This window comes from Balaenoptera physalus (assembly GCF_965194825.1).
Source record: "Balaenoptera physalus genome assembly, chromosome: 3".
Classification (NCBI taxonomy): domain Eukaryota; kingdom Metazoa; phylum Chordata; class Mammalia; order Artiodactyla; family Balaenopteridae; genus Balaenoptera; species Balaenoptera physalus.
The window spans coordinates 65,458,342-65,478,638 of record NC_138890.1 but is presented as its reverse complement, the minus strand read 5'-3'; the positions used below and the strand labels follow the sequence as shown (position 1 = coordinate 65,478,638).

The following is a 20,297-nucleotide window of genomic DNA, read 5'->3' as shown; positions in this document are numbered from 1 at the left end:
ATTGCCTTTGCTTTAGGAGACTGATCCAAAAAAATATTGCTATGATTTATGTCAAAGAGTGTTCTGCCTATGTATTCTCCTAGGAGTTTTATGGTTTCTGGCTTAACATTTAGGTCTTTAATCCATTTTGAGTTTATTTTTGTATATGGTATTAGAGAATGTTCTAATTTCATTGTTTTACATGTAGATGTCCAGTTTCCCCAGCACCACTTATTGAAGAGACTGTCTTTTCTCCATTGTATATTCTGGCATCCTGTGTCATAGATTGTCTGACCATAACATGGGTTTATTTCTAGGCTGTCTATTCTGCTCCATTGATCTATGTGTCTGTTTTTGTGCCAGTACCATACTGTTTGATTACTGTAGCTTTGTAGTATAGTCTGAAGTCAGGGAGCTGAAGTCATGATTCCTCCATCTCTATTCTTCTTTCTCAAGATTGTTTTGGCTGTTCGGGGTCTTTTGCATTTCCATACAAATTTTAAAATTATTTGTTCTAATTCTGTGAAAAATACCCTTGGTATTTTGATAGAGGTTGCATTGAATCTATAGATTGCCTTGGGTAGTATGGTCATTTTAACAATAATTAATTCTTCCAATCCATGAACACAGCTGTCTTTCCATCTGTGTCATCTTCAATTTCTTTCATCAGTATCTTATAGTTTTCCAAGTACAGGCCTTTTACCTCCTTATGTAGCTTTATTCCTAGATATTTTATTGAATCAGTAATTTAAAATCTTCCCACAAAGAAAACTTCAAATCCAGATAGCTTTACCTGTGAATTATAGTGAACATTCACAGAAAATAAAATTTCATTCATACACAAACTATTCTAGAAGTTTAGAAGTTTCTACTCTCAGAAAACCAAAGCTATCCTCCTCAACTCATTTCATGGAATTAATATGACCCTAACCCCCAAATCTGACAGGATCCATATAGGAAAATTAAGGGCCAATCTCACTTATGAACACAGATATAAAAAATGCTAACCGAAGTATTATTAAACAAAATTTAGGATCCTATGAAAAGTATTATTTAAAAAATTGAGGAGCGTCAAGCTTAGTAAGGCCTGGTAGGGCTTAGAGGCCCGGCTGGCTGCAGCCGGGGAGTCTGAGGCCAGGGCGTCATGCGCAGGCGCTACTGGGCTGGGCCGTAAGCCGGCCGCAGCCTCGGCGAGGCCTTCCCGATGCCGGTTGGGGCTCTGCAGAGCAGAGCGGAGGCTGCGCCTGGGCCGCGGGCGGGGTAGCAGGCCAGTGGGCCAGCTCCCTCGCGCGCGGTGGATGCGGCCGCGGTGATGCATGCCCTAGAGGAAGAGAGCTTCGCGCTGTCCATCTCTTCCGCCTCTGATGCAGAATTTGATGCTGTGGTTGGATATTTAGAGGACATTATCATGAATGATGAGTTCCAGTTATTACAGAGGAATTTCATGGACAAGTACTACCAGGAGTTTGAAGACACAAGAGAATAAGATCACCTACACACCTATTTTTATAGAATCTATTTCTTTGGTAGAAAAGTATATAGAAGAACAGCTGTTGGAGCAAATTCCTGGATTTAACACGGCGGCTTTCACTACAATTTTACAGCACCATAAAGATGAAGTGGCCGGTGATATTTTCGACATCCTGCTCACGTTTATCGATCTTCTGGCTTTTAAAGAAATGTTTCTGGACTATTGAGCAGAAAAAGAAGACCGGGGACTGGGCTTAAGCAGCGGTTTAGTGGTGACTTCATTGTGCAAATCATCTTCTATGCCAGCTTCCCAGAACAATCTGTGGGCCTAGGTCCCACGTCCAGGTAATGGGATCTTTCTAGACATCACCAGCCCAATAGACTGGGAGAGGCTTTGGCTAATAATGTCAGAAGAATACATCTTGGAAAGACTGACTCTGTTCTGCAACTCTTCATTAATGTTAAGTATTGATGGGTCAGAAGAAAATTAGCTGACCTTCCTGGGACACGTTCTTGTCTTCAGTAACCCTAGTACTCCTCCCCGAGTAGACACCTCTCTCAGGAGCTTTTGAGTCTGGCTCCTGCATCAAGCCCAAGTCCAGCATTCCACCTGGGGGGCACTTCCCCAGCATACATGTTGGTGTGTCCATGTTGGAAGAACCCACCATCATCAACTGTCTTGGCCCAGCAGGCCTTGCATGTCCCACGAGACTTTTTGTGCACTCACAGCTTTTTATATGGGTCAGAGTTTCAGTCCTGCAGTCTCAATGGGGTTTTTGACTGGGAGTATTTATCTAGGGTTTAACTCAAGCTAGCTGCCCATCTCAAGATTTTTGAAAATCCTACTATCACAGTTCATCTTGGCTGTAGGAATCAACTTAGAGAGATTTCCTTTACCTAAAAGGTACATGTGAAAATCAATTCCTGGTCTTACATGTACAGTCCTTGTATCACTTTCTGCTGGTCCTGATGTAGTCCCATTGTTTCTATAACTCTCGTTTACGTGTATTTTTTAAAATAAATTTATTTATTTATTTATTTTTGGCTGCATTGGGTCTTCGTTGCCGTGCATGGGCTTTCTCTAGTTGCAGCTACTCTTCGTTGTGGTGCACGTGCTTCTCACTGCAGTGGCTTCTCTTGTTGCGGAACACAGGCTCTAGGCGCACGGGTTTCAGTAGTTGCAGCACACAGGCTCAGTAGTTGTGGTGCACGGTCTCCATAGTTGTGGCTCACAGGCTCAGTAGTTGTGGCTCGCAGGCTCTAGAGCACAGGCTCAGTAGGTGTGGCACACAGGCTTAGTTGCTCCGAGCCATGTGGGATCTTCCCGAACCAGGGATCAAACCCGTGTCCCCTGCATTGGCAGGCAGATTCTTAACCACTGCGCCACCAGGGAAGCCCGTTTACGTGTTTTTGGAAAAATATTTTTATAGATGAATACTCAGGCTAACCTAATGGATATAATCTTAGAACTTCCATGATTACCCACTTCAAGATCAAAGTATTGGGGCTTCCTTAGTGGCACAGTGGTTGAGAATCTGCCTGCCAATGCAGGGGACATGGGTTCGAGCCCTGGTCTGGGAAGATCCCACATGCCGCGGAGCAACTAGGCCCGTGAGCCACAATTACTGAGCCTGCGCGTCTGGAGCCTGTGCTCCGCAACAAGAGAGGCCGCGATGGTGAGAGGCCCGCGCACCGCGATGAAGAGTGGCCCCCACTTGCCTCAACTAGAGAAAGCCCTCGCACAGAAACGAAGACCCAACGCAGCCATAAATAAATAAATAAATAAATAAAATTTAAAAAAAGATCAAAGTATTATATGCTGTGTGCTTTTTGGCTTTTAGTGCTATGAAAGCAAAAATGCTTTCTATGTTGGTGTTCCTATTTTACTGGGCACCAATGAATGTATGCTGGAAGTGGTCTAAAAGGTTTCCTTTTCTTAGAGCATGTTAGCATTTGTGCAGGTTTGCTTAAAACCCTTTCTTTGTAAATCAGCTCCTTAGGTTTTCTGTTGGGGTTGGGGCTCTGCACTTCCTTCTTTCTGTCAAAATAATCCTACCAAGACAGTGTTCCACTGGTCTAGCTCAGTAGGAGATAGCAAACAGCTTTACTGGCCATCTGTCTGCTTGGATTTAGTACACTGGTTTAGTACAATGTTTGATAGAACATTACTGACCAGAAAACATGGATGTCACATCTCTAGAAAGAAAAACTACAGTGGTTCAGTTCCTAATGTGTACCTTAGCTTTTTTTGTTTTGTTTTTTATTTTTTATTTCTAGTAAAAATAAGAATCTCTACTGACTTTTCACTTGGCTGTTCTGGTTTTAAAGGCTGAGCTATATAGGCTGTGTGTTTTTCTGTACCAACGTGGTGCTTATTAAATACTTTTGTACCGTGAGTAAAATTTGAGGTGTTTTGCAAAAAGCAAAGGAAAAAAAAATAGAATCTTATGATCAAGTTATAATTAATTCTATGAATGCAAGTTTTGTTTAATATTCAAAAACATTAATTCATCACATTAACAGATTAAAGGAGAAAAATCTTATGGTTATCTCAATAGATGCAGAAAAAGCATTTGGTAAAACTCAACATCCACTGAATCAAATGGATGAATAATTTTTAAAAAATTTTGCCAAACTGGAACTGGAAAGAAAATTCCTTAATTTTCTAAAAGCTTCTTTTGAAAAATAACTAATGCAAGCATCATACTTAGTGGTGAAACATTGAAAGTTTTTCCTTTGAGAATTGGAAAAAAACAAAGCTATCCATTACTACCACTTTTTTTCAACATTATACTGGAGGTTATGGCCAGCACAGTGAAGAAAGAAAAGGAATAAAGACTGGAAAAGGAAGAAACAAAACTACCATTATTTATAGATGATAGGATAGTTTACAGAGGAAATAAAAAATAATCTACCAATAATTAGAATTATTAAGAGAGTTCAGCAAGTGTCCTGGACTTTAAAAAAAATCAATGTACTTAATAGCAGCAACAAAGAGAAAATTTTAAAAGGACAGCATTTGTAATATCAATTAAAAATGCCAAATCACTAGGAATAAGCCTAATAAAAGTTGAGTAAACCTCCAATGCAGAAAAAATGAAAGCATTATGGACAGAAATGAAAGATCTCAATAAGTGGAGATATGGTGTTCATGGATTGGAAGACTCAATATTACAAATATTGTCAGTTCTTTCCAAAGTGATCTACAGATTCAATTTTATTTCTAATAAAAACTCAAAAACTCATCAGGATTTTTTTGTGGAACATGACAAGATGAGTCTTAAATTTATATGGACATGCAAGAGGCCAAGAATAGCTAAGTCATTCTAGAGGAAGAACAAGGCTAGATGAATTGCTGTACCAGATTACTATACATTTGTAGTAATTAAGAGAGTATGGCATTGATTGGGGGATAGACAATTCAATGGAATAGAGAGGAAGTTATGCAAGCAGACCTGCACATCCAGATGCTTGATTTGTGACAGAGATGGCACGTGTAGCAGTGGCAAAAAGACAGACTCTCAACAGAGTTGGCTGGAACAATTCGATATCCATATCAAAAAAGAATGAAATTGGAGGGACTTCCCTGGTGGTGCAGGGGTTAAGAATCCGCCTGCCACTGCAGGAGACACAGGTCCGAGCCCTCGTCTGGGAACATCCCACATGCCAAGGAGCAAGTAAGCCCATGCGCCAGAACTACTGAGCCTGCGCTCTAGAGCCCTAGAGCAACAGCTACTGAGCCCACGTGTCACAACTACTGAAGCCCGCATGCCTAGACCCCGTGCTCCACAGCAAGAGAAGCCACTGCAATGAGAAGCCCACGCACCGCAACTAAGAGTAGCCCCTGCTCGCCACAGCTAGAGAAAGCCCGCGCACAGCAACGAAGACCCAATGCAGCCAAAAATAATAAATAAATAAATAAATTAATTAATTAATTAATTAATTAATTTTAAAAAGAATGAAACTGGACCCCTATCTCACACCATACACCAAAATCAACTCCAGGGGCATATGGACCTAAATATAAAAGGGAAACCTGTAAAGTTTTAAATTAACAATGTAGAAGAATATTTTCATAATCTTGGGTAAGGAAAGTTTTCTTAAACAAAGCACAAAAAGCAGTACTACAAAAGAAAGATGAATAAAATGAAGAATTACCATTCATCAAAGACATTAAGGGACTTAAAAGGCAAGCTACAGAATAGCAGAAGATAACTGCAACAGATAAGATTAACAAAGGGCTTTTATCCAGAATATATACAGAACTCATTAGAATTAATAATAAAAGACAACCTAATAGAAAAATGGGCAATTCAAAGTCATCCAGTTGTATACATTAAATATGTACAGCTTTTTTTTTATATCAGTCATACCTCAATAAAGTGGTTTTAAAAGAAATAAATAAGTAATAATTTAAAAATAACTTGGCAGAAAGAAAAGGAAAATTGGACAAAAGATAGGCACTTTGAAAAATAAGAAACTCAAAGGCCAATAGCGTTAAAAAACAGTGCTCAACTTCTTTGATAATTAGGGAAATGCAAATTAAAATCATGATGAGATACCCTTACACACTTATCAAATTGAATAAAATTTAGAAGTCACAATACCAAGGATTAGCAGAAATAGTCATCCATGTAAATCTACACAAACTTGTGCAACCACTTTGGAAAACAGTTCAGCATTATTCAATTAAGCTGAAAATAACATACTCTAATGACCCAGCAATTCCACGCCTAGGCAAATATCCTACAGAAAGGAGTGCTTATAGGACAGGAAACATAGACAAGAATGATCATAGAAGCTGTGTTGTAATAGCCCTGTCATAGGTCAGGTTCCCAGGAAACAGATGCTGAGATGGAGTTTGGGGTGCCAGAAGTTTATTAAGGATGTGAGGGATCAGCATCTATGAAAGGAAGGGAGAGAAGCAGGACTGAGCGGACAAGTCAAACTGTGATGCAGGGTCAGTGAAGTCTAGGCCATCTTGGTAGGGAACTCTGGAGCAAATATTCTGCATCTGAATACTCCTATAGCGGATAAAAATGGCCCAGCCTCTATATCCTTCCTTTGTTCAGTCACACAATGCAGTCTGCTCTGGGAAGAGGCAAGGCACTATCTGCAGCTCAGGTGGACCCTGAAGAAGCTATGACTGATCACACTCCCTGCAACTGGACAGCAAATCCTTCCTTGAGGAGGGATCTGGGTGGCAGATCCAGATCTGCCACAAGGCCAAACTGGCAACAACCTAAATGTCTGTCAACTGAAGAGAGGTTAAACTCTGCTATGTTCATACAACATATGCATAATTCCCCAATGTTTCCTCCTGTACCTCTGAGGCCCATCTGTTCTAGGGCAACCAATGATCCTATCCTTGCCAATACTTAATTTGGACGGCCCTTCTAGCATGTAGTTTTAATGAGTATTTCCCTAATGACAAATGATGTTTAGCATCTTCTCGTGTGTTTGTTATCTAAATATCTTCTTTGGTAAAGTCTTCTTCAGTTCTTTTGCCCATTTTAAAATTGAGTTGTGTATCATTTTTGTATCTTTGTATGTGTAATTTTGTATATGGCTCATACATATAAGCCTACAATCCATATCAAGCTAATTTTTGTATATGGTCTATGGTGTGAGTAAGGGTCAAGATTCATTACATTGCATATGGCTATCCAATAGTTCCAGCATGATTTGTTGGAAAGATTGTTTGCTCCCCGTTGGGTTGCCTTGGTACTGTTGAAAATCAATTGATCGGGTATGGTGTGGGTCTGTTTCTGTCTTTACACTAATATCACACTTTTTACACTAGCTTTTTAATTTACCTGAATTCATTTAGTATAAGATCTGAAGTTAAAATCTGGATTTGTTTTTTCTCAAACAGTTAACCAATTGTCCCTGGGGGGGAAAATATGCTTTCATCTCTACTGTTTTAAGGGCCAAGTTCATTATATACAGATTATACCCTATATAAGAGTCTATTTCTGGGCAATTCTCTTTCATTGACATGTCTGTGCTTTTACTCTCAGTTCTATGAAGAGTGTTTTGACTAATATTCCTACCTGGGAGTAAAGAGGGAGCCCAGAGCTCCAGCTGCTCTGGGAAGACTACCTCTCCTCAGACCTCCAGACCATCATCAGCAGGAGTGAAGAGGGCTCCTGACCTTTACTGTCTCCTCCCACCTCCCGACAAACCCAACCTGGCCACCACCCTCTGCCTCGGACTCCTCAGGCTGCTCTCATCAGTCCGTTCATCTCTGTTCATATCAGTCCCCACAAGAGGCCCAGAATTCTCAGGGCATCCCTCACCCCAGGACTCTAAGCCCCATATGGCTCTGTATTTCCCTCTTTGACCCCATTGCCCAGCCTACCCCACGTCCAGAAACCCTTTCACTGGACTCGCTGAAACTCATGACCTGGCATCAGTAAACTCCCCCATATCCTCAGACTTCATCTCGAAATGTCCCTTTTGCTTTCTTACTCTAATGAAAAACTGCCTCTCCTGTAAGGACTCCACTCTCCCTATAGCCTCTCAAGTGGTGGCTGTTTTCCCTCTAATGGTCCTTGTGTCCCTGAGTCTAGGAGTGGGAGGTGCCCATTTTGCTCCTCAGTGCCACTTCTAGACAGTTTGCCCTCTTCCTTAGCAACACCCATGTTTGGAAGCCATGTCATCAGAGAAGACCACCCATTTCTCCCCCTTTTTGCAGTCACTTATAGACCTCCTTGTCACTCTCCATCATTCCTTCAAGACTGTAGCTCCTGGCCCACAGTCACCCTCTCCAAGGCCACTCCTGCCTTGGTTTTTTATTTCAGCATTCATGTAAATAAACAGACCCCTTGGCCTCCTCTTCATGATCTTGGCTTCCACAGTGCCTCAGCCTCTCACTCCCATACCCAGACTTTAAACTGGTTGTGATCTGTCAGTGCACTCCCTTCATCACCTCAGTTTCATGCATCCCACTCTCCAATAAACACTGCCTCTCTCTCCAGCTCACGCCATCTAGTACCCCCCCTCCAACAGTTCTTCCGGGAGCCAAGGAAGTGTTCATTGCCCCACTTCCCTCCTCACCCAGCTCAGAGTTCATGATCCAGTATTATACTCTCTCCCTTGCCCCTCACTGCACTATAGTCACCTGGCAAAACCACATCCCTGGTTAAACTCAACCCTCTAGCTACTCTCCACCTGCAGCCACAGGCTGCCCAGGACTGAAGAAAAACCTACAACTGAGCTGACCAGCCTCGCTTTATTTATTTATTTATTTAAGTTGTTTAGAACCTTTTAAAAATGTTATTTTGTGAATTTGTATACAATTTTAAAAGGTTACTTTCCATTTACAGTTATTACAAAATATTGGCTCTATTCCCCGTGTTGTACAATACATCCTTGAGCCTGTCTTGCATCCAGTAGTTTGTACCTCCTCCTCCCTCACCCCTATGTTGCCCCTCCCCCCCATTGGTAACCACTAGTTTGTTCTCTATATCTGTGAGTCTGCTTCTTTTTTGTTACACAGCCTCACTTTAAATTAATACCACAACCCTCCCTAAGTGAGGCCTAAAAGCTTCCTAGCAATCATACTTCATCCCCAAGTCTCCTCACACCCTCTCTCCCAGCGGATTGCTCAGATCTCCTCCTCCACCTCACTCTCAGCTGACAACCTCTTCCTAGCTTAAGAAAATAGAAGAGAAGTTCCATGGGCTCCACCACTACTTCCTCCACCCACCTGCATCTGTGCTCATCAACTCTGCCTTCCATTTCGCTAATGTGGGTGAACCTTCCGTGCTCCTATTTAAGGACAGCCCTCTTTTTTGTGCACCAGATGCTATCTCTACCTGTTTACTCAAGGACTTCAGTCCAACATTTATTCCCCCTTCTCACCTGCGTCATCAAAATTCCCCTCTCTCCAGCATTATTCCCATCAACACACAAAAATACTGTAATTTTTCTACCTTAAAGAAAAACCTTCTCTTGGCCTTATATCCCCCTCAGACTGTCACCCTATTTCTCTGCTCCTATTTATGGCACAACTCCTGGAGGGAATTGACTCTTCTTGCTGCCTTCAAGTCCTTTCCTCCCTTCCTTTCTCCCATACACTCCCATCAGCCCTCACTGCTACGGCAAGACTGCCTCTGTCAAGGATTCTCCATGTTGTTGAATCTCAAGCCTCACTTTCCTTGCCTCTTCATTAGAATGTGAGAGTTCATCTGTCCCTCCTTGGCTCCCGGATTATCACCCCCCCTCTCCAGGTTTCCCTCCTGCCTCTCTGGTTGCTCCTTCACTAGCCCCTTTGCTGGCACTTCTTCATCTCTAAGGCTCAATCCCTAGACCCCTTATCTCCACTCACTCTGTTGTTAATCTCCCCCAGTGTCCTGGCTTTAAATATAATTTGGAAGTTGTTGACAACTTCCAAATTTATATCGCTGGCCTAAATCTTTTTCTGAATTCCCACTCATATTGTCTCTAGGCAGTCTCCTGAAGCTGAATCATGGCTGCCCCCCTCCAATCAGGCCCAAGCTTACCAAGTCTGCCTGGTCCAGAGCTCGCCCACATCCCATGTAGACATTTGAGTTTTAAACCCCATTAGAGGATGAAAGTTACGACTTTCCCTCTGCATGGGCCTTTGGAGCCAGGGCAGTTGGAGTGGCTGAGCAGCTCAGGGGGAAGCACTCCTGGGTGGGTCAAGGTGGCCACTGTAGCTGCATCTTACATGTATACCGGTGCCTGCCCCTCGACACCTGTGCACTCTGCCTGCTCTGTGTCTCCCTCCTGCCTTCCTCCCCAGGTGCAGGGACATAGTGACTTTCCAGGAAGGCCCAATCCTGAGGACACTGCCAATCTACCTTGTGGCCTCGATGCATTGTCTCGCCTTTGGACTCCTTAGCTCTCCGGAACCCCATGGTGACCAGGACAAGTGCGGAGCTCTGTAAGACCCCTCTGGCTCCTTTCCTACCTTCTCTGGACTTACTCCTCTGGAGCTATACCTAACCTGGGGAACCCACCTAGGCCTTCTTTTTTATTTAATTTTTTTTTAAATTTATTTTTGGCTGTGTTGGGTCTTTGTTGCTGCCCACAGGCTTTCTCTAGTTGTGGCGAGCAGGGGCTACTCTTCGTTGCAGTGCACGGCCTTCTCATTGCAGTGGCTTCTCTTGTTGTGGAGCACAGCCTCTAGGCGCGTGGGCTTCAGTAGTTGCAGCACGTGGGCTCAGTAGTTGTGGCACACAGGCCCTAGAGGGCACACGCTTCAGTAGTTGTGGCATGTGGGCTCAGTAGTTGCAGCACGCAGGCTCTAGGGCACACGGGCTTCAGTAGTTGTGACACATGGGCTTAGTTGCTCCGAGTCATGTGGGATCTTCCTGGACCAGGGATCAAACCCGTGTCCCCTGCATTGGCAGGCAGATTCTTAACCACTGCACCACCAGGGAAGTCCCCCACCTGGGCTTTCAAGGTGGGTTACGGGTCCTCCCAGACCAGTACCCACAGATGGGAGGCCGAGAGCGCTGTTCACTGCAGCAGGAGGCATCCATTTTCCAAGAAGCCTCCTGAGTGGGCTTCTTAACATCGGATGAGACATAGGGCAGTCTTCTCCTCCCCACACCACTCAAGGCTGCAATTTTGCAAACCAAGAATTAAAGGCTGCAATACTCAACGCCCTGTGGTCTCCCAAAGTGGGAGGATCCTAAAGGAGGATCAGCTTCCCTTAGAAGGCACATTGGCAGGAGGTACCCGGGTAAACAAGCAATCTTGAGGCAATGCTAATCTGCTTCTTCCTCTTCTTCAGAGTGTCTGGCTGAGTCTAAATTGAATTATTAATCTAGTCCTGTGTGCCCGTGTCACTTTTCCAGACAACCAGTTTATTCATGACTTGCCCACTATCAATTTCAACATGCAATTTGCAATGAAATTTGACTGATCAGCAATACCATAATTAGTTGCAAATGTCTGTGCTTGTATTTGTTTGGTGTAGGGGCTTTTTCATTAAAGTGACGAAGGCCAATAAATGCCATGACTTTGCTCTGGGATATAGGACTAGCAGCTGTTGTGTCTTGGGCCAGAAACAGGCGGGTTGGTAAAGAGACTGTGGGGATTTGAAGCTGCAGCACCAGGAGTTGTGTTTTCACCGTAATACGTTTCTGTTCACAAAGAGGAATCTGAGTTGGGCAGATGTGTAACCCTTGAGGAAGAAGGGAACTGGGGTTACTTTGCTTGGCCTCTCCCTCACTCTCCCCAGGTCTGCTTGTATACCTCCAGTAACGGGGGGCTTCCTACCAGGTGAGGCAGCTCTACTTAGAAATTGCTTCCTTGCCTGGGCTCCCACCTGCCAGTTGTATGTCTGTCCCACTTAGTCCAGGGTTCTGGTCTCAACACGGAAATTGGCACATTGCATGAGCTTGGGCCAGTCTCTGAGCCTCAATTTATCCATCTGGAAAAAGGCAATTATGCAGTTGTCTTATCTCAAGGATTATAACAGTCAGACTTTTTAGCTGCAAGCAACAGAAATTGACTCTTAACTTAAGCAGATCGACTTAATTGACTTAAGCTAAATTGATTTAAGCCAAAAAATAATAAGGATATTGAGCAGCTGAGAGAGTCGAGAATCTCTGGGCAGAACAGAGAAGCAGCTCCATAGACTACACAACTCCGAACAAGACCCCAGATCACACTGCCGTACTCAGTCAGGACCTTGCTGCCATCACTGTCACCACTACCACCATGCACGAGGCTGTGCAGACTGGGCTGCAGCATCCTGTCCATTCCCTCGGGTATCACAATCTCCACCACCCCAGAACGCGGACCTGCTGCACCCACGATAACCACCAAGTGCTTCTTTGGGCCTCTAGCTCCTGGGTCACAATCTGGAGCCTGTGTGTCTGACTGTCAGAGCCTAGGTCATGGGCCCTTGCCCAGCGACAGGGAGGCTGGGAAACAAATGCACGTGGTACTTTCAGCCTCTCTGGTGGGAAGTGGGCTCTGCCTCAGAATGAGGGGAATTCCCCATCACAGGAAGTGTGTTCAGATCCTGGGTAGCCAAAAAGAAGAACAAAGAATCAAATATGATAGTAGATGTTAAAGAGGTTTGAAAAGGTATCAAGCTCCACACAGCTGCTAAAAGTTATTATTCCTTCTAAAAATATTTCTGCAGATACAGAGGGGAGAAAGTTGTGGTCTCTGCCCTCAGAGAGAACACAGTACAATCAGGGAGTAAGGGGGCATGGGCCAGATGACCCCTGCTCCAGGCAGGAACCAGTAACTCTTGTGGACTTCAGGGTGCCCAGATTATACACTGATTAACTACGATGTACCTAGTCCCAGTGAAGTGGACAATATTTGGGGGTTTCTGACGCAATCCAACATTTTCTTGGAAGTGGGTGGTATCTCATATTCTCATTGTATCCTAGAGCTATGTATCAGTCCCCTGATGTCTTGTATAGACCCAGGCCCAAGGATTCCTGCCTATACACATCTATTCCCTGTTGAGAACTGTTGTGGTTCCCCTGCTTAGTATCCATTTCTCCTCTTCCGGTAACAGCCACCCAACTTTCAGCTGAGGAACGACTCTTGTCATTTTCAGCCTGGGTACTTCAGGTGGTTAATTCCCTGTCTTGAGAGTCACATGTGAATCAGGCCTGGACAATCAGAGCAGCCTAATGCATTGTGCGCTATTCAGAGTTCCATAATAGTTGGTTTAGGGATGGGATGTGACACAAGTCAAGCCATGAGTTCTAATCGGAGCCATACCAGGTATTTGAGTGGCCTAGAAAAAGATGTTGTCCTTTCATGGACTTGGAGATGTGAGGGTGTCATCTTGCAGCTGTTTGCAGCTGTCTTGCCATCACAGTCTAAGAACAGGGTCAATTCTAAAGAAAGCAGAAATGAAGAATAGCCTGGTCCTCAACAAGGACCTACTGTATAGCACAGGGAACTATACTCAATATTTTGTAATAACCTATAAGGGAAAAGAATCTGAAAAAGAATATATATATGTATAAATGAATCACTTTGATGTATACATGAAACTAACACAACATTGTAAATCAACTATACTTCAAAAAAAAAAAGAATAACCTGGTCCTAATGGCATTTTTGAGACCCTGGACCAAGCTGTGCCTGAAACCCCTGAACTTTTTCATTATGTAAACCAACCAAACAAACAAATAAATAGATCCCTTTTGCTTAAGCAAGTTTGGGTGAGTTTCATATTACTTAAAGCTAAAAAAGTCTAATTGATTCCCCCCCTACACACACACTCTGCTAAAGCACCAGCCTTGAGCCAACTCCTTAGGAATACCCACAATGAAATCAACAGAGGGCGTTCTCTCTGGTACTGTAGTTCTTCAGAGCCCCATGATAAGGCAAGTCTCCCAAATCATTCCATTTTACAGATAGGAACACAGAGGGACAACTAACCAACAGCCCCGGGTACACAGCATCAACCTAGAGGCCTATGAATGAGGGGACTCTGGTACCATCCCCCAACCTCCCCATATCTCAATCTCCCCAAATCTCAGAAGCCAGTCTGAGGATATATAGCTAGAAACGAGCTGATCATATGGCTGAGGCAATGGTTGGTAGGATATCCAACCAAGAACATACATGGTCTATGCAGAGTTCAAGAAACTAACCTAGGTCTATTATAAAATTCTTCTTGACATCAGGGTAATAATTAAACTGAAGGCCCCTGGCCACACCTGTCCAGGTCTTCTCAAAGACATCTCTAGGGCTTTCTCTCACAAGGCACCCCCACCACCACCCCAAAGGAGCCGTGTGTGCTGGTTGACCGTCATTGCTTTGAACAGTGAACAGTAAGCTAACTATGGCGTTTGCTCTTAATGATCAGCCTTCAAAGCGTGGAAAGCATTACTCAAACTTTGAGCCGCCTTCTTTCCCAAGATACTGAGGGGAGCTTCTTTCAGAGGTGCAGTCAGCTCTGTCATTCCAGGGATTGAAGACCTGGACCAGGGAGAGTGACTTGAGGGCAGAATCTACCTCTGAGAAACCCTGCTTGAAGGTGTTGACAGTAGCATGGAATGGAGGTCCCATGAATTAGAAACTGCTCAGTAAGGGACCAGATGGGGACCTTCCTCACCAGGCTCTGAGAACAGCCTGCCAACCCCCTAGCAGTCCTGAGCTGCTAAGTCAGTTACACAGGTGGACAAGACCTGTTCAGGCACGTGGAGCCCCTGTTGTATTTATGGCACCATATGACAATGTTGGGATGCCTAACCCTACATGGAATCTCACTGTTCTTACCCACAGTCAGAAAAATGGGTTTCCCAGAATGGTCCCAGCTTCAAATGTGCCATCCAGTTGTCAGACCCCATGTTCCAATTTGGGCGTCTGAAATGGTAGGGCCCATTGATGCCTGAAAAGGACTCTGTTGCCTCTAGGGCCAAGGATTTGGTACTGCGTGTATCTTGCAAGTCCCAGTGCCCCCCACAAGCCCAAGCTCCGCAGAATTGTTAGCAGGCTGAGGGTAGGATCTGTGGGCCTGTGGGTATGGGGGCATCATTTCTGAATCGGTTTTGGAATTGGGCTGGCAAGTATTTGCAGCCTAAGAAATGGGTTGAGATATTGCCTTGAATCTCTCTCTCATTCAGTTCTAAGTTTCTTCACAAAAGCATCACTGCCCACTCACACACACTCACACCCAGCCCAGGTCAGGCATCCATACCTTTTGCCTGCCTCTAGAACAGTGGTCTGCAAACTATTTGTGTACAGGGTCAGACAGTAAATATTTTAGACTTTGTGGCCCATAGGTCCATACTGTCTCTTGCAGCTACTCAACTCTGCCTTGTAATATGAAAGTAGCCAGAAACAATACATAAATTAATGGGCTTGGCTGTGTTCCTGTGTTTATGAACACTGAAATTTGAATTTCATATAATTTCTACTTGTCATGAAATATTGTTCTTCTTTAATTTTGTTTTCAACCATTAAAAAATATAAAAACAATTCTTAGCTCATGGGCTATACAAAATAGGCAGAGGGCCAGATGAGGCCCTCAGGCCATAGTTTGCCAATTCCCTGTTCTAGAATGTGCCATCCTGGGGCCCGGACTCCCAGAGTCACTGAGGCAGTCATGTCCTATAGAAATATGGGTGGTAATAAAGTGACCAACCCTTTGGTTTGCTCAGAACTGAGGGGTTTCCCAGGATGTGGGATTTTGGGTGCTAAAACCAGGACAGTTGGTCATCCTAGGTAGTAATCAATTACCCAAAGAGATGGGCTTCAGGAAGCAGCTGGCCAGGATTCCAGAGTGGCCCCTTAGAGCCTGCCCCATGCACTGCCTAGTCCTTGCGGTTTGTGGTGGGGCCTTGTCCCACTCTGCTTGGCCCTCAGCAGGGAGATGCCCCCTCCTCCAAGCGAGAAATCCTCTGTGGTCTGGGAGCTCTCAAAAGGCAGGAAGTTGAATCATCAGCTCTGGTAACGTCTCCGTCAGCCTGTGGGTCGGCCTGGGGAGCTCAGGGCTCCAGGCCCAGGGGGCTGGCTCCACACTTTGTTTGCTGTTTTCTCTGAAAGGAAAGCTCTAGAAGGAGGCTTCCATTGAGGTTTCTGAAGAAAAGAAAGCTGTTACATCAGGTGGGGGAGGAGAGCTGGATGGCAGGTCCATTGGGGCACTCACCCAGCTTTGGCCTGAGCTTGCTGCGTGACCTTCAGTTATTCTCTCACCCTCTCTGTTTCTTGGCTTTGGCATCTACCACAAAAATGCTGATTCTTGAAATCCCCTTGAATTAAGAGTGTGGATGGTGACCTAGGAGAGCATCCTAGGTTTCTGGAGGACTTATTCTAGCTTTACGACCAGGGGTGAAGGATACTCAGATACACATCCTTGTCTCCCATTCACCTGGGAGCAGGACCTGACCAGCTACCCTGGTTCAGACTGCAGAGGCTTTAGGAAGGTGACAAGACTGGATTTAAGGGACTGGAGGAGAGGGACAAAGGAGGAGTAGCAGATTAAAGAGGGATACCCACAGGTAATAACAGTGATACTCTCTACCACCTGTTCTTTATTAAGCACTCACTATGTGTCAGCCCCTGGATGATCTCATTTGATCCTCACAATGACCCTCTGAGATAACGACTATCATCATTTCCGTTTTATAAGTGAGGTAAATAAGGTCCAGAGAGGTCAAGTACCTTGCCCATGTTCAAACAGCTGCCAAGTGGTGGAGCAGGCATTAACCACTTTGTTAGACTGAAGCTTTGAGGTTCGGGGGCTGTGGGCTGTACTCAGGAAGCCCACAGATGGCAGTGGGGAGGGATGAGCTTCCCAGAGAAGTCTAGGGTAGGGTGGGGGGAGAAAGTGTCCTTCCTTCCTGATACTGCACAAGGACCTCCAGAGAATACTTAGAAGTCTGGGGTTTGCTGGGCTGGGAGATCAAGCCCCTGGAGGAGACAAATGACACCCCACAGATTCTCCAGATGGTCTCCATGGGCCTGGTGAGGAAATTGGACACACAGCAGGGTTTGCTGCAGAACAGAAGCAAAGAACAAAGACAGCCGGCCCTGCTCCAAAGGCAGCCCCTGGATACTCTGTATACCCCTCCCCACCTGCGCGTGGGTGCCATACTCAGGGTTCAGACGGTGGGCCACAGGGTCCATGCCATGCCTTGCTGGGTTTCCCTTTTCCTCTGCAAGGAAGGGGACAATGGGAGATCAGCGGATCTAGCCATGCTTAGCAGAGGACCAAGCCCAAGAGGGGCCACTGACAGGATGTACTTCCTGGAGTGGAGGCAGCCCCCAAATTAGGTGTCCTCAGTAACCCAGCTGGTAGATAGTCCTGGGGAAAGACACCAACCCAGCTATCCAAGCCACTGACTGGACCCCCAACATGGGCTCAGGCCAGGCCTAGAGATGCCTTCTCTGATCAGCAAGTAGGTTCCAAGCTAGGCTTAGCCAAACCTCTGAGCATACCTTATCCTCTCTGGGGCACCATGAAATTCTGCACGAATCCGTTAATCTAAAAATGGTTTTATTGATGTCCGCTATGTGGGCAGTGACTGGATTGGTAAGAGCAGGGATTTTAGAAGCTTCATTAGCTTAAGGACCTACTAGGGGCCAGGCCTGGACTGATGCCTTGGGGTGGAGGCAGGGGGTCTGGAGTCTGGGTGCAGGGGCTGAGGTTACCCTCCTGACACTTGGACATGTACTGGACCTTCACTCCCTCCTCACCCCCCTCCCCGCCACATAGGCCTCAGGAGCCAAACTCTCCTTGCAGACATTTGGCTTCTATCACCTGGCTATTTTAGACAGCCCCACTGAGCTAGACTGGATTATGGCAAAACTGAAATAGTTCCTTATTAGATGTGGCTGGCTCACCCTGCCAAAAGAGCCTTTTTAGGACCCTTGGGGTCTTACGGTGAGCACAGCCCTCATCCAACCCTCCGATCCCTCTGGCACGAACGGAGTAGCAGCCCAGGCAGCCCAGCCTCATCCAGGGCCTCCGGACAGAGTAGGAGCTCCATGGGCACATGCGGGCCGGGGCAGCACAATGCTTCTGGCCCGGTCTGGGCCCTGCCCTCTTCCCTGCCCCCAGCTCCTCCCCACAGGAGAAAGGGCAGAACAGGACTGGCCGGTTGAGGACACTGTGGGACCGTGCCCTGGGAGGGACAGTTCTGGGCCTCTCCCTGCTTCCTGTGAGTGTCAGCCTGGGTGTGGGGCCCGGGAGGCCCTAGTCCTTCCCAGTCCAAAGGCCACTAACAGCCCCGGGGCGGCGTGTGGAGGAGGCTCTTCAGCCAGGGAAGTGCAGGGCAAAGGAGGGCGGGCTGGAGAGAAGGAAGAGACTGAGCTTAGTGCCCATCGTGGGGCCTGAGTGCATCTGCCGCAGCTTTCCCTCACCCTGCAGTCTGGACAGAGCTCTGCAGAATAGTCCTTCTTCGGCTCTTCCTGCTCCTGGGTGGCACGTCTCCCGTAGGACTTGAGTGAGATATCACCAGGCTGCCAGGCTCCGGAGGCAAGTCCTGCCCAGCTACTCCTGGCAAACAATCTCCCCTTCAGGGCATTTGTCCTTATCAGGGGTGAATGCTGTCAGACTTGCCAATGGTGGAATTTCTTACCCGGGGCAGGTGCGTGAGGGAGATGGGGATTGGGTCAAAGAGCGCTCTGTGGGACTTTCCTGGCAGTCCAGTGGTTAGGGCTCTGCACTTCCACTGCTGGGGGCGCAGGTTCGATCCCTGGTCTGGGAACTAAGATCCCACATGCCGCGCGGTGAGGCCAAAAAGTAAAAAAAAAAAAAAAAAAAAAAAAAAAGAAGAGAGAGAGAGAGCCCTTTGCAAGCCCCTCCACTTGCCTCAGGTCGCCAGGGCTCCACTGTAACCCTGGTCACCGGTGGGGCCAAGTGGCGAGAGTGGGAGGACCTCAAAACTCCAAGGGATCTCCGGGGAGATGCCGTGTGGCCAGAGCAAGGGAGACGGCCACAATCCGGGCTGCTGGTGTGGGATGGTTCTGCTCCGGAGGTACTGAGTGCCCTGTCTTGGGGACAGTGAGGGGTGGTGAGGAGGGAAATTGGAAACGGCGGAGGGGCTAGCCTCAAGGCCCTCACCTGGGCACTGTGTCATAGACTAAATGAGCCCTTACTCAGACCGTGAGAGTCTCAGACTTCAGAGGAAGGCGCTGGCACTTCCAGGTCAGTGCCTGTGAGCACTTCCTGAAGACGTGGGCGTGCCAATATAGAAAGAAAAGCTCTTCAGACAGGGGGCCGTGGGAGCAAAGAGTCTCGCGGTGGGAGCGTGCCCGGCAGGTGTCCGGACCAGTGAGACACCCGGGGGAAATGTGTACAAAGGTTGTGGGTGATGAGGCAGCAAACAGTTGAGAGCTCTGGCCCTGAGCTCCATGCCCTTCCAAGCCTTTGCCCACTGTTAGGGTTGAATTGTGTCCCCACAAAAAGACATACTGGGGACTTCCCTGGTGGCGCAGTGGTTAAGAATCCACCTGCCAATGCAGGGGACATGGGTTCAATCCCTGGTCCGGGAAGATCCCACATGCCACGGAGCAAGTAAGCCCGTGCGCCACAACTACTGAGCCTGTGCTCTAGAGCCCGCGAGCCATAACTACTGAGCCTGCGTGCCACAACTACTGAAGCCCACGCACCTAGAGCCCGTGCTCCGCAACAAGAAGCCACCGCAATGAGACGTCCGCACACCACGACGAAGAGTAGCCCCCACTCACCGCAACTAGAGAAAGCCCGCGTGCAGCAACGAAGACCCAACACAGCCATAAATAAATAAATTAAATTAATTAAATAAATTTAAAAAATAATAAAATATTTAAAAAGACATACTGAAGTCCTAACTCCCCCCCACCACCTGTGAATGTGACCTTATTTGGAAATAAGGTCTGTGCAGATTTAGTTAAGATGAGATCATTAGGGTGGGCCCTAATCCCATACAACGCATATGCTTGTAAGAAGAGGGAAATTTGGACACAGACACATGTGAAGAACACCACGTGAAGACGCAGAGACGCTTAGACACAGAAGGAAGACAGCCTGGTGACGATGAAGGCAGAGATTGAAGTTATGCTGCCACAAGCCAAGGAACAGAGAGAAGGAAGAATCCTCCTTTAGAGGCTTTGGAGGGAGCCCGGCCTTGCCAACACCTTGATTTCGAACGTCTAGCCTCCAGAACTGTGAGAGAACCAATCTCCATTGTTTTAAGCCACTCAGTTTTCCGTACTTGGTTATGGCAGCCCCAGGAAACAAATGCACCAGGCTGGTTCTGCTGCCTGGATTACCCTTCCATCCTGTCTGTGCCCTTCTAGCTAGCCTGCTAACTGACTTCAAGTGCCACCACCTGCTCCACGTGGCAGAGTCTAATGTGGCTTCTCTGTGTCACCCGATGCTGAGACCTTGTCCAGTAGATCCG

General features: G+C 46.4%; 1 pseudogene across 1 annotated transcript in view; it reads left to right on the top strand.

Moving 5' to 3' along the window:
* Positions 1-1,239: 1,239 nt before the first annotated feature.
* Positions 1,240-20,297, top strand: part of LOC309657408 (ADP-ribosylation factor-like protein 2-binding protein pseudogene) — a 28,916-nt pseudogene continuing 9,858 nt past the window's right edge. The window contains exon 1 of the transcript XR_014268311.1: positions 1,240-18,500. The product of XR_014268311.1 is annotated as an ADP-ribosylation factor-like protein 2-binding protein pseudogene (transcript). The remainder of the gene's footprint in view (positions 18,501-20,297) is intronic.